The sequence below is a fragment of the Podarcis vaucheri genome, assembly GCF_965113315.1.
Source record: "Podarcis vaucheri genome assembly, chromosome: 1".
Lineage (NCBI taxonomy): Eukaryota > Metazoa > Chordata > Lepidosauria > Squamata > Lacertidae > Podarcis > Podarcis vaucheri.
Genome location: NC_138759.1, coordinates 71,039,118 through 71,054,673, shown reverse-complemented (window position 1 = coordinate 71,054,673; position 15,556 = coordinate 71,039,118). Strand labels below are relative to the sequence as shown.

At 38.3% G+C, this 15,556-nt stretch overlaps 1 protein-coding gene across 2 annotated transcripts in view; it reads right to left on the bottom strand.

The window, feature by feature from the left end:
- Positions 1–15,556, bottom strand: part of SBF2 (SET binding factor 2) — a 227,000-nt gene that overhangs the window by 140,329 nt on the left and 71,115 nt on the right. The window lies entirely within an intron of this gene.

Sequence of the window (15,556 nt, the reverse complement as noted above, 5' to 3'; positions counted from 1 at the left end):
CCAATCCTAGTGACCAAATCTCCAAATTAGTACATCAAGCATCTATGTATTCCTGGTGGTTGCCCTACATTCATGGATATTCTTTCTTCTGAAGATTTGCCAAAAGTGCATACCCAGGAGCCATCTGGAAATATTGTAAGACCTTTGAATTTAAAATGGCTTTTGGTGGTTAGCTAAAAACAAATGTAGGATTGATACTTGTGCTTTATATATGGTTGTCAGTTTCACATATATAATAATAATATATTTTATTCTACAGTGTTACCTACTTTAAGCATTTAGAATAAAGTATGCTAAAGCAGAAATTCTGTATATAAATTTAGTACATTGCTGGGCTGAGCAAGATTGTGATTGAAGTTTTATAATGTATGGCAGCAAAAGGAATTATTCTTCGAATATATTTAATGTTTTCGAAGTGCCTTCAGGAACCATCATAAAATGACATTAAGGTCATACATGGAAGCCATGTTGTGAGAACAGTTAATACTTGTGAAATGATATACCAACTTGGATATACTTAACAATCCAGAACTTTCTGCTCATGCATTAATCAGCTCTTTCAAAATGTTCAGTATGGTTTGATCAAACACAATGGCTATGACAGATTTTTTGTTTCATACATATCAAAAACTATCCTACTGTGTATATAAAAGCACAGCTTTCTTTTTCCACAATTTATTTTAAAAAGCCAGCAGTTGCCAGATTGTTGACAATGAAATATTATTTAAGTTATTATATAACATATTATTGTATACTTGTACATGCAGCATATTAGTAATGTAGTTATATTCCGCCTAATGCATTATAAGTTCCAGTAAAGAAGATAGATGACATATATTTCTCTATGGGTCAATTTGATTTATCCCTAAAAGTTATAAACTATTCCCTGAAGCATAAAAATATTCTGTTTCAGATATCATCTGAGACAGAGGAAAGGGAAGGGAATAAAGTTACATTGTGTGGATGCCAGACTGATACTGAAAGTTTTCTTATCAATTATATCGAAACAATTTGTATTTGAGACTGCCAAGAAAAAATACCAATACTGAAATAATCTATCGTCATACTGAAGATGTAAAGGATGCCTGCAGTATGGTATATATATACAATTACAAACAATACAGACAGACTAGCTTTATCTGAAGCCAAAATCCAGATAGACAAATTAAGAATACAGTACAGTTGGAATTTGGGAAGGGATCTGCATGAGGAGAATGCTATTGTGTTGCTTTTTCACAGTAAAATATGTGCCCAAAGTGTCTCACAATAAACAAAGTATGCAATATTTCAAAAACAAATTGCTGCAAAAATAATCTTCATTACTCATTCTGATCCAAAAGGCCACAGTTATAGGATTAAATACAGTTCAAAGTGGATGGGTCTTCTTACCAGGCTCAATGGCTCATAGCACTTGCAGTAAGCCAAAGGGTTTGCAGAAAAAATGGGTTTTGGGGAAATATCTGAATGAACTGTAGTAGACTAGCTAGCCCAGGCTTCCTCAACCTCGGCCTTCCAGATGTTTTGAGACTACAGTTCCCAGCATCCCTGACCACTAGTCCTGCTAGCTATGGATCATGGGAGTTGTAGGCCAAAAACAGCTGGAGGGCCAAGGTTGAGGAAGCCTGAAGTAGCCAGATGGGGTTAATCTGTTCCACTCACTCAAGCCTGTCTACTGAGATAATTATTAGCACAACTACTTTGGAAAAAGAGAGGTCAGTGTGCTACAGCTGCCAATGAGGCCAGAACAGTCAGCAATAGAAGAGAGGAGAGAAATTATCTGAATATTCTTTTATAGGCTGTGGTTGAGCTCACCTACTGGGCATCATCCTTTTATCTCATTGAGTTCAGCCCTTCACTGGCTAAGTTCCATATGCTAGCCTCACCCAGGAAGCATAATTTTGTGTTTCAGGCGAATAGTATCAAAAAATGACATCATGACTTTCATTTATTTCTCTACTCCTCAAATTAAGAACTCACTCAAGTAGTTTCAGAAGAGAAGAGAATGCTAGATACAAACACTCAAAGCTCAGAATCGATAACAAACAAAAAGCTAAGATCATCATACTTCAGATTCAACAACCTGCAAAGTAACTTCAAAGTGTCTCCTCAAACACCAATAATTTGTAACTGAGGAGCATGTAAGAAATAAGAAAGGTAAAGGTAAAGGTACCCCTGCCCGAAGGCCAGTGGTGTCCGACTCTAGGGTTGTGCGCCCATCTCACTTAAGAGGCCAGGGGCCAGCACTGTCCGAGGACACTTCCGGGTCACGTGGCCAGCATGACGAAGCTGCTCTGGCGAGCCGGCACCAGCGCAGCACACGGAAATTACATCCTAATAATTTTTAGCCTCAAAATGTTGGCACTTGGGAATAGCTGAGTGTTCCATCCTATGTTTACAACTAGAGAGGGGAAATGGCTGATGTGGTCAATACATGTAGATCTCTATGCTTAGAATACTATTTTCAATGAATTTATCATCTTCTATAATTAGTCATACTCTTCACTCATGAAACATCTATGGAAGAACAGTGAAGTAAAAGGAGTGGAGATAATCTTCTCCAGTGTGTAAATGCCTTATATGGGAATCTTATCATAATCTTCTCACTTTCTTCCAGTTACAAGTCCCCTTGCAACTTGAACTATGGCAAGCTTCGTAATGTAGTATTGATATCTTATACAAAAGGCCACCTAAGGCATTCTTTAGCACAATGAGTATGCATAATTAAGGACAGATTATTATGCCTTCTAGTAATCAGGATTATAGAAACAAGAAAACATGTACTTTACTCTCTTTTCTCTGTGCATTTAGTGAGATACAACTAACTGACAAGTAATTTAGTTGCTTGATTTCATGGTATTCTGTTCTCGAGCTATGAAGAAATGGCCTGTTAACATTTACTGCTTTTTCGTTTTCCAATGTGTAACTATTCTTGACTGCAATTACTGTAATGTGAGATTTGGAGAAACAAAAAAGGAGCACACTTATTTATGCAATCTCCATCACATTTTTCAACAGACTGGCAAATTTAACATCATGCTGGAATACTGTGAGAAATTCATTATCATTTTCTAAGACAAGTCAAAACCGATGCCCAGAATACTGGAGTGTTGAGTCATAAAATAGTGATCTAAATGTAAAATTTAACAGCTTACAGCCTGGCTTGTTTGGGTAAACCAGTGTACCTGAAACTAATATTAAATATATGCACGAGTATTTATGCAAAGGAGACCAGTGCTGGAATAATTGTGTTTTTTTAATTATTTATAATTATCACTTGTGCTACCCATTCCTCTTCAGCTTCCCGATATATGCCACCCTAAATGGAAACACTTAAAGAGAAACCCTGGTCCAGTTGGCCACTTCAATCAACACACAGGTGGTTGTAATGGTGGCTATGTAGAGAAGGGCAATATGCATATATAGGACCCTGTGCTGCTGAGGGTCCCCTAAATAAATACTCATTTTCTCCTACTCTCTGATTAAAGTCAGTAGAGGCTGGCCTATTATGGCAATTAAGGGTTATCCCTACCAACCAAAAAGTCAAGCAAGTTTAACTCCTCCCCACCCCTCCAAAAATACTCAACACCACATTCTTTCCTGTCCCATTCATCCTTCCATCATCCATTTGAATTTCTCTGGACAATCAATTCTCTGCACCTCAGCTAATCTCAGTCCAAAAGTATTGCTATGGTGAAGAGGTCCCATCCATATGTTTCTAGGCATAAAAACAATGAGATAGTAAATCTGCTTGTTTGTTTTTGAAAATAAAAATGTGTATTTTTGGTAGCATACCTGGAAGAACACATCCTGCGATATGGACAAACATCGCAGAATAACAATAAACAGAAACTCCTTCAACATCTGAGACACCCTTGTTTACGCTGTGTAAGCGTAATCCCCATGAAATGTCAACAAAAATCACACTAATTATAATGAAATTAACATACACCTTAGGGGCATGTCTTCTGTTTTCTGATGTGTTTGTGGAAGTAATAAAGTTCCAAATTCTCCCACAAAAGTATCATTCTTGTTTAATTCATCTTGCCAGCCTTAATTTATATGCTAGTTTTTCAGTAAGTGCCATTCCCTCTTTTACCAAGATGTTAAATTAGCTCCTTTAAGATCTTTCCCAAAGGTGGCTATGATCATATGTGCTGTCACCAGTAGGTATCCTATTATTGTAGTTTTGTCAGTCAAGTTTTCAGAGTAATTACTGCAAGGCAATACATTTGTTTCATTCTGGTACAGGACTGTATATCAAGCCATTCTAAGGAGTTAAATGGCCTAAGGACCTATTGTGATAATCTTAAACAAAATCATCTATCCAGAAACAAAAGCAATGTTATTAAAATGAATGATTCTAAAAGCCTGAAAACAAACAATTAGACAAAGAGATTTGGCTTATTCTGTGCGAGTTCCAGGTAAATTAGTTAAAGATTTTTGTACCAGGAAACATAGGTTGTCCTAAATCCTATGACATTTTAATAACTGACAATAACTCTGCAAGCTAACTTGCAGAGGATAAAAAACAGATTTCACTGAGAATCTGGAAAATACACTGCCTAATATGTAGAGGAGCGTTACGAGAACCAAAAGACTCCTGCCCAGTACTGATCTGTGTTATGAACTTCTGTCTTCCTTTGACATGTATATCTTCGATGGGTAACATGTGCAGTTTTTATGTTAGTAACTGAATGCCAAATGCTGCTGTTTATCTCTCTAGACATTGGCTTTAAGTATTAAGCAAGAGATGGAGAACCTGTGGCTTTACAGATATTGTTGGATTGCAATTCCCATCAGTCCCAGAGAGGTGGGCCAATGGTCAGGAAAGATTAGTGTTTTACTTCATCAACATTTGGAGGGCCACAGGTCCGTATCCCCTGTATTAAACTGTTTTAATAAACAAGCAAAATGACTATCCACAAAGTATGTCAAACGTTAGGGTAATACCAAGTCTCTTGGAGACTTTTTTATGCTGACAAGCCTATTCAGTTCTTTTCTCTTTTAGATGAACCAGTCATTCTTCTGAATATTTGGTATTGTTTTATTATATTGTTCTATGATGTGAACAGCCTTGCTATTTTATGTTAGTGTGTGGTATATAAACACTTTTATGGGGGGGAGATTTTGCATTGATTAAAATGAGGTGAAGTGTAACAAAAGCAATGAACAGAAGACTTTAAAGTGTGATATACCAATAATTCCACATTACTATCTTGTGGAGGAATTTTGATCTGCTGTTCTTCACATTAAATACTTTTCATTTCTCCTAATGCCAGAAGCCATTGTTTCAATATTTACTTCCTTCTGCCAGCTCAAACTTGCAGACTCAGTTGGTAAGGCTTTATGTTGGTAATATTTACACAAAAGACCACAATAATTTACCTATTCATTCAATTTGCATCACATTTTTTCACAAGACTGTTTGCAGATGTACCTATAATGGAGAACATGCACATATAAAGACCTTAATTGCACTGAACAAAACTCAGTGTGGTCCAGCGGGCAGAGACAGACATATATGGAAAACATGAGAAGGTAAAGGGTTCCGATGCTGGGACATACCTGTGCACTAGTAGAATAATGCCTGCAGAATGTTGTTTAAAGAAGTTCTGCTAGAGCTCTACCAATTGCTAGATTCCTGCTTGCCTTCAAACCTTCCTCAGACTGTACTCAAGAGTAACACACACAGACACACACAGACACACACACACACACACACACACACACACACACACCATGTGTCTGCTCACATGACAAATCAACAACAGCAGTCTGAAAAGAATGCAGTGGGCAGTCAAGCAAAATGGATGTGAGGAAGAAAGGCCATTAAAACGTGTTTTGTTAGTTTTATAGATGAGGATCAGAAGAAAGACTGCTGGGCAGTAGATACTACTTTCAGCAGGCAAGCAAGCAAGCAAAGAGAAAAGCTAGAAGGCCAAGAAAGCTGGAGACTGAAGGTGAAGATAAAGGACAGGGTGGTCCAACATGTGACGCTCAATGCCTTTTGGGCAGCCCTTGATAGCATTTGAATGCCCCCCTCCCAGCTTGGTCGGCCCTTGTGCTTCCTTCTCAAAGCTGAATAAGCGAAGTGCTTGGCTTTGGGAAGGAGTTGTGAGGGCTGTGACAGAGTTCTAGAATCCTTCCCACTCCTTCCCAAAGTCTAGTTAGTGCTCTTCCATCTTTTCCATCTTCCATCTGCCAGAGTCCTGTGCCTCCTTCTCAAAGCCCAGTCCTCACTTAGTCAGCTTTGGGAAGTCAGCACAAGTGATGGAGGGCCCTTTCACTTCCTTCCCCTCTCATGCACAACAAGGCAGTGTGCTGCCCACAGGTTCTGTGTCAAAGTACTCTTGCAGCCCACTCGGTATGAAAAGTTGGACTGTCCTGGCACATAGGATTGTACCCTGCTCTGTTGGAGAGCAGCAGTTAAGTAAGTCTTTGTTTTTCTTACCTTGCCTATTCTCCAGTAGGCACTACAGTAGCTTCAAATCCAAAAAGGCTTACGGGATTATAAAGCCCAGAGGCAGCCAACCCACACCCAGTGGGGGCTTCCAGTGGTGCCTCTGGGCAGATGCCATAGTCTCTGAATTTTGATTTATTTATTTATTTATTTATTTATACTAAGTCTCCTATAAAGGGGTAAAATGTGCAGATACCTTCCAAGCTATTTCTGTTAAATGAAAGTGGTCTGGCTCCCTTGTATATTTTTCCAGGTACTGAGGAAAGTTCCCTGGTGATCTCCAAAATCAGGACAAGCAGGACATATGCTTATCTTGGGGAGTCAGGTAAGGTTGTTGGGGTGGTTGTCTAATTTTGTGTTATGCCTCGCTCCCCATAGCAGTCCTTTTGTTATCCGCCTCATACCCACCATGGCAGCGATTTTGTGACTGGTGCTCCCAGAACTCTGAACATTTGAAATGTGCCCACTAGTCCAAAATGGCTGCCAACCCCTAATAATAACCCTTGCCTGCTCCTTTCTACAGAGAACCTCTGTTTATTATTTTAATCTTGCTGTGTTAAGGGCAGCACCAGCTGAAGAACCAATGAAGGCTATTGCCACTGGGAAGGTGGGAGCCCGAGTCACATAGAGTTGGCCACCTTCATATGAACTGGCAGGTTCTGGCCCTTCCCCATTAGCTAAATCTTGAGTGATATATTTTGCTATATGTTGGTTCTCACCAATGGAAATAAGTCCCACATCCACATGCTGCCTGACTTTGAGTAAGCCACCATTTTCAATTCAATTTTCACACCTATAAATAGGAATACTGACTTATCTTACATAGTTGCTCTAAGGATGAATGTAAGATTATTGGCCTTTTGCAAATTTAGCATCATATTGGCAGCAGTATTAGGTATAGCAACTGGCACTCCTGTAGGATATATCCTGCTTTAGTGCCTGAATAAACTGCCTCTGTTTTCAGTAGACAAAAGTGTTTTGTTTTCAACACTGTCATTTATAATGTTTTATAACACCATCTCACCACCTTCTAAACCATCTCTTTGATGAGGTGCAACCAAGTATGTAATGGAACAAAACACAGTCGAGTATCTGTAACTCTGTTTTCACAGTATCTATAATGATTAAAGAGATAAAAGTAGTGACACAAATATCTATTGGGAGAAAGCTTTTTATTACCTATGATTCCTACTTAATAGATTTTTGAGGGGGTTACCTAATTAATCAACATTTAAATAAGTACACTGAGCAGGACATTTGGAACAATATTTTGGCTGCAAAGTGTATGAACTCAACAACTGAGCTTTCACAGCAGTTTTGAAGAAGTGCACCAAATAACTACACATACCAGAACTGAGTCTCATGCTGGCAAAACTTTACATGAGCTTCCATTTGACACTAATACTCATGGCTCAGAACTACATGAAGTAAAAAAAGAGATTTTATTTCAGCATCTTGGCATAAGTAAGAAAGCTTTTGCCAAAATGATATTACATGTTTGACTACATCATCTTGACAGAAAGCATTGTATAAAGATTATTTCCTGCCCCCCTCCACTTATAAAAACATACACCAAGCCAAAACAAAATGATGCCAAATTCCTACCTGGCTTATGGCATGAGCAGCAAAAATGCAGGTATAATTACTTCTCCTTTTCTACACAGACATAGCATATACAGTGGTACCTCGCAAGACGAATGCCTTGCAAGACGAAAAATGTGCAAGACGAAAGAGTTTTCCGTTTTTTGAGTCGTTCCGCAAGACGAATTTCCCAATGGGCTTGCTTCGCAAGACGAAACGTCTTGCGAGTTCTTGCGAGTTTGTTTCCTTTTTCTTAAAGCCGCTAAGCCGTTAATAGCCGTTAATAGCCGTTAATAGCCGCTAAGCCGTTAATAGCCGTGCTTCGCAAGACGAAAAAACCGCAAGACGAAGAGACTCGCGGAACGGATTACTTTTGTCTTGCGAGGCACCACAGTAGTATTTTTTTTAAGTTGCACAGCATTCTCACACCATACATCTATGGAAATGCAGACATTTACCATTAATTTTGTAGTTTGTGATGCAGCCCAATATATATTAATCAACTTATTTCATTGTGCTTGGCAGATACGTGGAATTCCATTCCTATTCCCATTGATATTGTATGTCTATACAATTTCCTGATATTTCCATTTCTAGCAAAAATGGTCTAGGCGTGCAGCTTAAACACCATCACCTCACCACCTGTCCTATTATAGTTCCCCACTTGGTTTTCATTCATTGAGCTTCTGATCTTCTCTACTGTTTTTAGTGGATTTAATTTTTCTGTTTCTATTTTTAATTGGTTACTGTCTTTTTGTAACAACAACAACAATTCACCCTTCATCAAAAGATCTCAGGGAGGTTCACAAGATAATATAAACTGCTTGTGGACACATCAAGGTCAAATTGCAAGATTTTAAAATGTGGATGACTAAAATCTCTATCCATGGTAACACTAAACAATCACCTTGACTCCAACTGGACACTCAAACATTTTGAAATACATTACTTCATTGACTACTGAACCTATATTCAGTATTCACTATGTACTAATTTTAGACTGAAACCTGTTTGTCTATTCTCTTTCAATTTTCTGTTCATAAATCACAGAAGCATAAAATTGTAGAATTGGAAGGAACCCCCAAGGGTCATCTAGTCCAACTCCCTGCAATGCAAGAATCTCAACTAAAGCATCCATGACAGATGGCCATTCATACTCTGCTTAAAAACACCCAAGGAAGGAGAGTCCAACACCTTCTAAGGGAGTCTGTTCCACTGTTGAATGGCTTTTACCGCCAGAAAGTTCCTTTTGATGTTTAGTTGGATCTCCTTTCTTGTAATTTGAAGCCATTGGTTTTGGTCCTATCTTCCAGGGTAGGAGAAAACAAGTTTGCTCCATCTTCCATGTGACAGCCCTTTAGATATTTCAAATTTCCTGAAACATCTGGATCCAGAAATGCAGCAGCCAAGGAGATCATAACCGTAGAGGTAAGGAATTAAAAGTTCACCAGACCCAGCCACTCGTGCTGGTCTCATATGGGCCGAAAGAAAAGAACCAAGGAGGCCACTTACATACAGGGTCCCATAGAAAGAAAGGGGTCAGACTGGGCCTGGACCAAAGGCCTGGCGGAACAGCTCCGTCTTGGAGGCCCTGTGGAAAGATGTCAAATCCCACAGGGCCTGAACTAGCACTTAGAGAGCACTCAAAAAAGAAGAGAAGAGACATATGACTGCATCTCTAGCACAAAAGTAAGTTTCCACACTAACATTTCTCTCTCTTCTTCATTCAGCAAATCCTTGTAAAATAAAGACAGATGAATCCAATTCCCTAAACTGATCTGACCATCCAAAAATAAATTCTTATAATGTGCCACACCTAACAACAGCATGTAGCAGGGATGCCATTCTCTGCAGCAATGCTATCAATCCTGCAGTAATTAAGGCTTTTTCAGTCACTGGAGTCAAAAGTAGACATCACACTTGAACTTCGCCTTAGGATTCCTGGTACACAGATGTTTTGTAACAAAAAGTGTTGACAACACATAAGTTCCTACAGAAACCAGAGATGTTGACATTTGGGGAAAACATGCCAGTTACTTATTCGGGTTGAACAATCCAGAACGTTAAAAACAAGACCATTTTAAAGCTTTAATGTCTTTCTAAGTAAAAAATAAAACAAATTCCTCTTAGCTGTCGGGTTCAGCTCCAGCAACTTTTCAAAAAAAAAAAAAAATCCTTAAACTCTACAGCTCCCTCTAGACAAGCAAGCTGCCAGGGAATTCCATACATGAAGCCTGTACTATACTTGCTGTAGCCCAAACGCATCAACTGATTCCACAAGGGACAGGCTCTGCTGCCAGAAGTAGGTGGAGCTGTCTGAAATGTGGCTTTATTTATTTATTTAATAAATTTATAGACTGCTGTTCAGTAACTATTTCTGGGACAGTTCAATGACAAGACAACATCCTCTGCTGGACTAGCACTTACAACAGCATAATAAGAACTTCCAATTCTTCAAAGTTTATCCTTACAAACTCCACTTTTATGGATCATTCATGAGTATGGAAAGCAAACACAGGGGCGGTTTAAGGTAGCACAACCAGTTTGGCCATACTGAGTACTGCACTGCAAGGGGGCACCACAATAATGCTATAGAATGGAGCATGAAAGGTGGCAGGTTGCCTAATTTCAGTGACACACAGGGCGCTGCTGAAATTTGAGAGCCCAAAGTCTACCACTGGCAAATATTAAATAATAGTTCCATAACTGCTTCAAAGATTGTCACCCAAACATACATAGCTTTCTCCTGGTCATAACTTGGTTTGAGATTGCATTTCAAGTAATTTTAGCTAAATCATGCCCAATGCAAGAACTTTTAGAGTTCCACTGGTTCCATTGTCAGAAATGTAAGTACCTGATTAACCCAACCACTGAAAATCAGTTGGACTTGACATGTTATTATGGACAGGCTGAATTTGCAAGAAAATAAAGTTGATAAGATGTAATATGTCTACATGAATGTGAAACAGGGACAGTGTTGTACAACTTATCCTTGGTTTCCTCCCCTTTGCCCCCTGTAGAGTAACTTTTGCTTACAAATGACAGCTCTGGCAAAAAAAGAGTTGCTGTTGGATCCTGAATAGTAGTCAAGGAGGCTGCAGAAGTCTTGTAGACAGCAACTTCTACAAGCTTATCACATATCTCTGCAGAGGCTGTTTATAACAGAAGTAAAAACTGCAGACTTGGAAGGGGCTGCAACTAGCACATCTACCAGTGGTGTTTTGAGTTTATCCATGGCCACGCTGTTCCCAGCTGCTGGCATTCTTCTCTCTCTCTCTCTCTCTCTCTCTCTCTCACACACACACACACACACACACACACTTGACATACTTTAAGATTATACTACTGACACAAAGTATAGTCGTACTTTTCATAGGAAAAAAATCTCAACACACTTCACAGTCTCTTAAAAAAGAAAGGGGACCTTCAAAGAATTGTGTGTGCACATTTCAGTATTCTGGGAATGCAATCTGAAATCCCAAAACACAAGCCTCAAAATATGACATACTTTGAGATTAGAACACATTCAAAAGCTTAGGACACATTCAAAATCCCCTCCAAATTTAGTACATAAAAGACCTTTGAGACACCGATTTGTCCAATGCTTCAGCAGACAATATTTCAAATTCCAGTCAAAATCCTGAAAACCCATAAATGCTTACACTAATCTTGACAATGAATTTGGAATCTGTCCATGAAAAAAATCCACCAACCAGATGTGAATTTGTTCTGGCATATTTATTTTGTGTGTTTTAGAATAAAATAATTTTCTTTCCCACTTGTCATTGTTTAAAACTCAGGTAAATCCCAATCACAAATCAACAACTGGTAACAATGAAATATTCAGAAGTATTTATTCCTGAATAAAACTCAGTGAAAGTTGATTCCTCAGATGTATAAAAAACTTTTTAATAATAATTCAGCTTTTCAAATAAAAATCTAACTATAATAATTTAAAAATGCACTTTGATCACAACTAGTGAAAATCTTAATTATAATATCTGCTGGATGTAGGTCCAAGATCAGGATCACTTAATTCTTTTTATACCTGTTAGCTACATTTCGGAAATAAAATTTGGGCGGGGAGCTGACTTGCACTAATAATAATGCCCCATTACTCTTCTTGCATAACTGTCTGTTCTAGATCAGTGAGCTGTTCTAAGTCATTTATAAGTATATAAAAAAATTAATTATAAAAAACAATAAAACAATTCCATTAAACATTAAAAGCAAAGTTTATAGTAAGCATAAAATAAGCCCATTAAAAACATAACAATCAAAATATTTAGCAATAAACACAATTATCCCCACATTAAACAGAGAACATTCAGAGGTAGGGAAAATCAGAGTTTCAAGCCAGTCCTCTGCCACTTTAAATTCACCTGTGAATGAATAGATGTCATAGCAAACTGGCAGAGCAAACTGGCAGAGCACAAGTGCCCAAGTTCAATCCCTGGCATCTCCAGTTAAAAAAGGAAATCTCAGGTAACCAATCAACTGGCTTAGAAGGAACAGAGAGTAACTAGTTTTTTTTATTAATACTCCTTGTATTGTTATTTATTTATACCACCCCTTTCCATTTACCAAAGGTCTGCTCAAGGTGGCTAACAGCATTCAAAATACAATAAAAGAAAGTAGGTCTTAAACTAGCTCAAAATGTCCATCTAATCTTGCACAATCTACTTCAACTGGCAGCAGCTTTCCAGGGGCTCATGCAAAGAGGGATCCTTCTGATCACCTGTACCTAAGAACCCTTTTTAATTGGAGATGGCAGGGATTGAATCTGGGACCTTCTGCAGGCAAAACATGTGCTGAGCTATGGTCTTTCAATTGAGTCCATAGCTGATGGGGCATCTTCATGTATTCATGCAAGCTCTTAGCTGAAGAAAGGCACTTGGCCAACACACGAGTTCAGATCATGGTCAAAACATTCCTTCTCCTCCCTCCTGTTCAACACTTAAACCTGTTCTTAGGGTACCCTCCAGAGCAGATTTAGGGGGCTTGGGGGTGAGCAGGGGGAGAGTTGGAAGAGTCCCATTGTGTGAACTGACTCATTTCATGTTGGTAACAACTTAGTTGAATTTGCTTAACATCTTGAGTTACGCTTACAGCACTGAACAAGTGGGTCTGAAATTGGAGAATGGGGATGGGAAGGTTCAATATTCTCACCCAACTGCGGAGGCAAATGTAAAGTGTTGGTTACTGTGAACTTACGGTATTTTGCAAAGGCACTGAGAGTACTAAAGATGCATCTTATCAGTCATTTAAGGGAAGGATATCTTGCAAATCTAAATAATTATACATAGAGACTTGTGAGCAAAATCATTCTTATAAAATCATGTAAATGTTTGGTGTTTTCTGCTGGTTGCTGAATTTATGGCATTGCAATTATAGTTGTTGAACATAAGTACTTGATTATCGGAATTAAGTTGCCTACAGGCTTCAAACTTTTAAAGCAAGTAAAAAAACTATTTAAGAATTTTGGATCTCATTTGCTCACAGGGTATCAAAATTATCAACAGATAGGCAGCTAATGCATGATACGCATACAGTCCATAACACCATGATTATTAGAAAGTCTAGGTGTGGGGACTTCACTATACCTTCTGCTCAAATTACAATATTTACTTTATAAAAAACAGGGCAAGCCACACATACAGCAGAACATGAAAGTTCATTCTTCATACATTTGAATCAAATTGACTTGATTCAAGAGGACATTTGTAGTTTTTATTAAGTAGATCTAGTATAATCATTTGACACACAAATGCTGAATCCCTATAATATTGCTTCGTAATTGAAAAATGTTAATGTTTTTAATAAACAAATTGGCACCTTTGTCTGTCAGAAAAAATGGATTTGGATTTTTATTTTTTTTAAGAATATACTTTTAAGGCCTTGTATATCAGATACACTACTTTGGGGGGGAAAGGCCATTATAAAATTTAGCTTTAACAGCTCAGGTGCATCAACACCTCTTTGCAGCTGTTCAAACTCTGTCAAGAGAAAAATACCTCTTCTGGAAACAGTTATTAAATAAATCAAACATGCATTTCAGGCCATTCTGTAAAGCCTTTATCTTTTCATTAAACATAAATCATTCCCTGCAATCTAACCTAAATCAAACAACCTTCTATCATTTACATATGCAACTAGCTTCTACACCTGACTATTAAGTGCAACACAGGATTGGGGGAGAAAAATATTTAGGGAATGGACTATGAAATTTTTATAAAGGATTAGAATCTTATCAATTTAAGAAGGATTTCACTAGGTGCTCATCTCTCTACCTAAATCTAGCTGAGCTTAGACAGAGGTTGGTTATATCCAGTGATGAGAACAGGTGGCAGGAGCAGTAATTTTCTCTAGGGGTGGGTGGGTTTTGTCAAGTCATAAAATGTCAACATTAACCACAGTAATGCAACTTCCACCACCTCTCTCTTCAATAATATACTGGTTGCCCATTAACCTCTGCTACATTTAATACTTTGTAAAGGCATGGCTCACATTTCCTTCTGCAAGAGAATAAAAGATTACTTGTATACCAAAAAGAAGAATCCAGTAATGAAATAAATTATTTATTTATTTTTGCACAAAGGTTTGCTTACAGGATTTTTATAACAGATATCAGTAGAATAATGAATTACAATTTATTAAGGTTGCCAGATGTAGTAGCTTCCAGGTGTTTATATCATTGCTTTTCTGGTACATCTGACATCAGGCAGGTATCTTCGCTGTACTCTTTCTGACATCTGCTTACAATGTTTTCATTTACCCAAGCCTAACCAGACATATAAGGGACGCAGGTGGCACTGTGGTCTAAACCACTGAGCCTTGGGCTTGCCGATCGGAAGGTTGGCGGTTCAAATCCCCGCAACGGGGTGAGCTCCCGTTGCTTGGTTCCTGCTCCTGCCAACCTAGCAGTTCGAAAGCACATCAAAGTGCAAGTAAATAAATAGGTACCGCTCTGGCGGGAAGGTAAACGGCGTTTCTGTGCGCTGCTCTGGTTTGCCAGAAGTGGCTTAGTCATGCTGGCCACATGACCCGGAAGCTGTATGCCGGCTCCTCGGCCAATAAAGCGAGATCAGCGCTGCAACCCGTCGGTTACGACTGGACCTAATGGTCAGGGGTCCTTTTACCTTTACCTTTAACCAGACATATAGTAGTTATATGTGTTTTAATCTGTTTTTAGTTTATTATTGATTTTAATTAGTTTTTGAATGTTTTAAAATAACTGTTTTTAACTGTTTTTTATTATTAATTTTAATGTTTTGTTCATTATTTTTGAGATGTATTCTAATCAAGCAGTATATAAATTTTGTTAATTGGATACTAAAGTTTCAGAGTTGACTATCACTACTATTAGATACTGCTTACTACACAGCAACTGATTCCTTCTGTAAAACATTCCTTACAGTATGAGATAATGACAGGAATCTTGGCAGGTCAGTTATCTTGCTAGCAACGTGCAATTCTGCATGTCACTACTTCTACTTATTCATTGAAATAACAGAC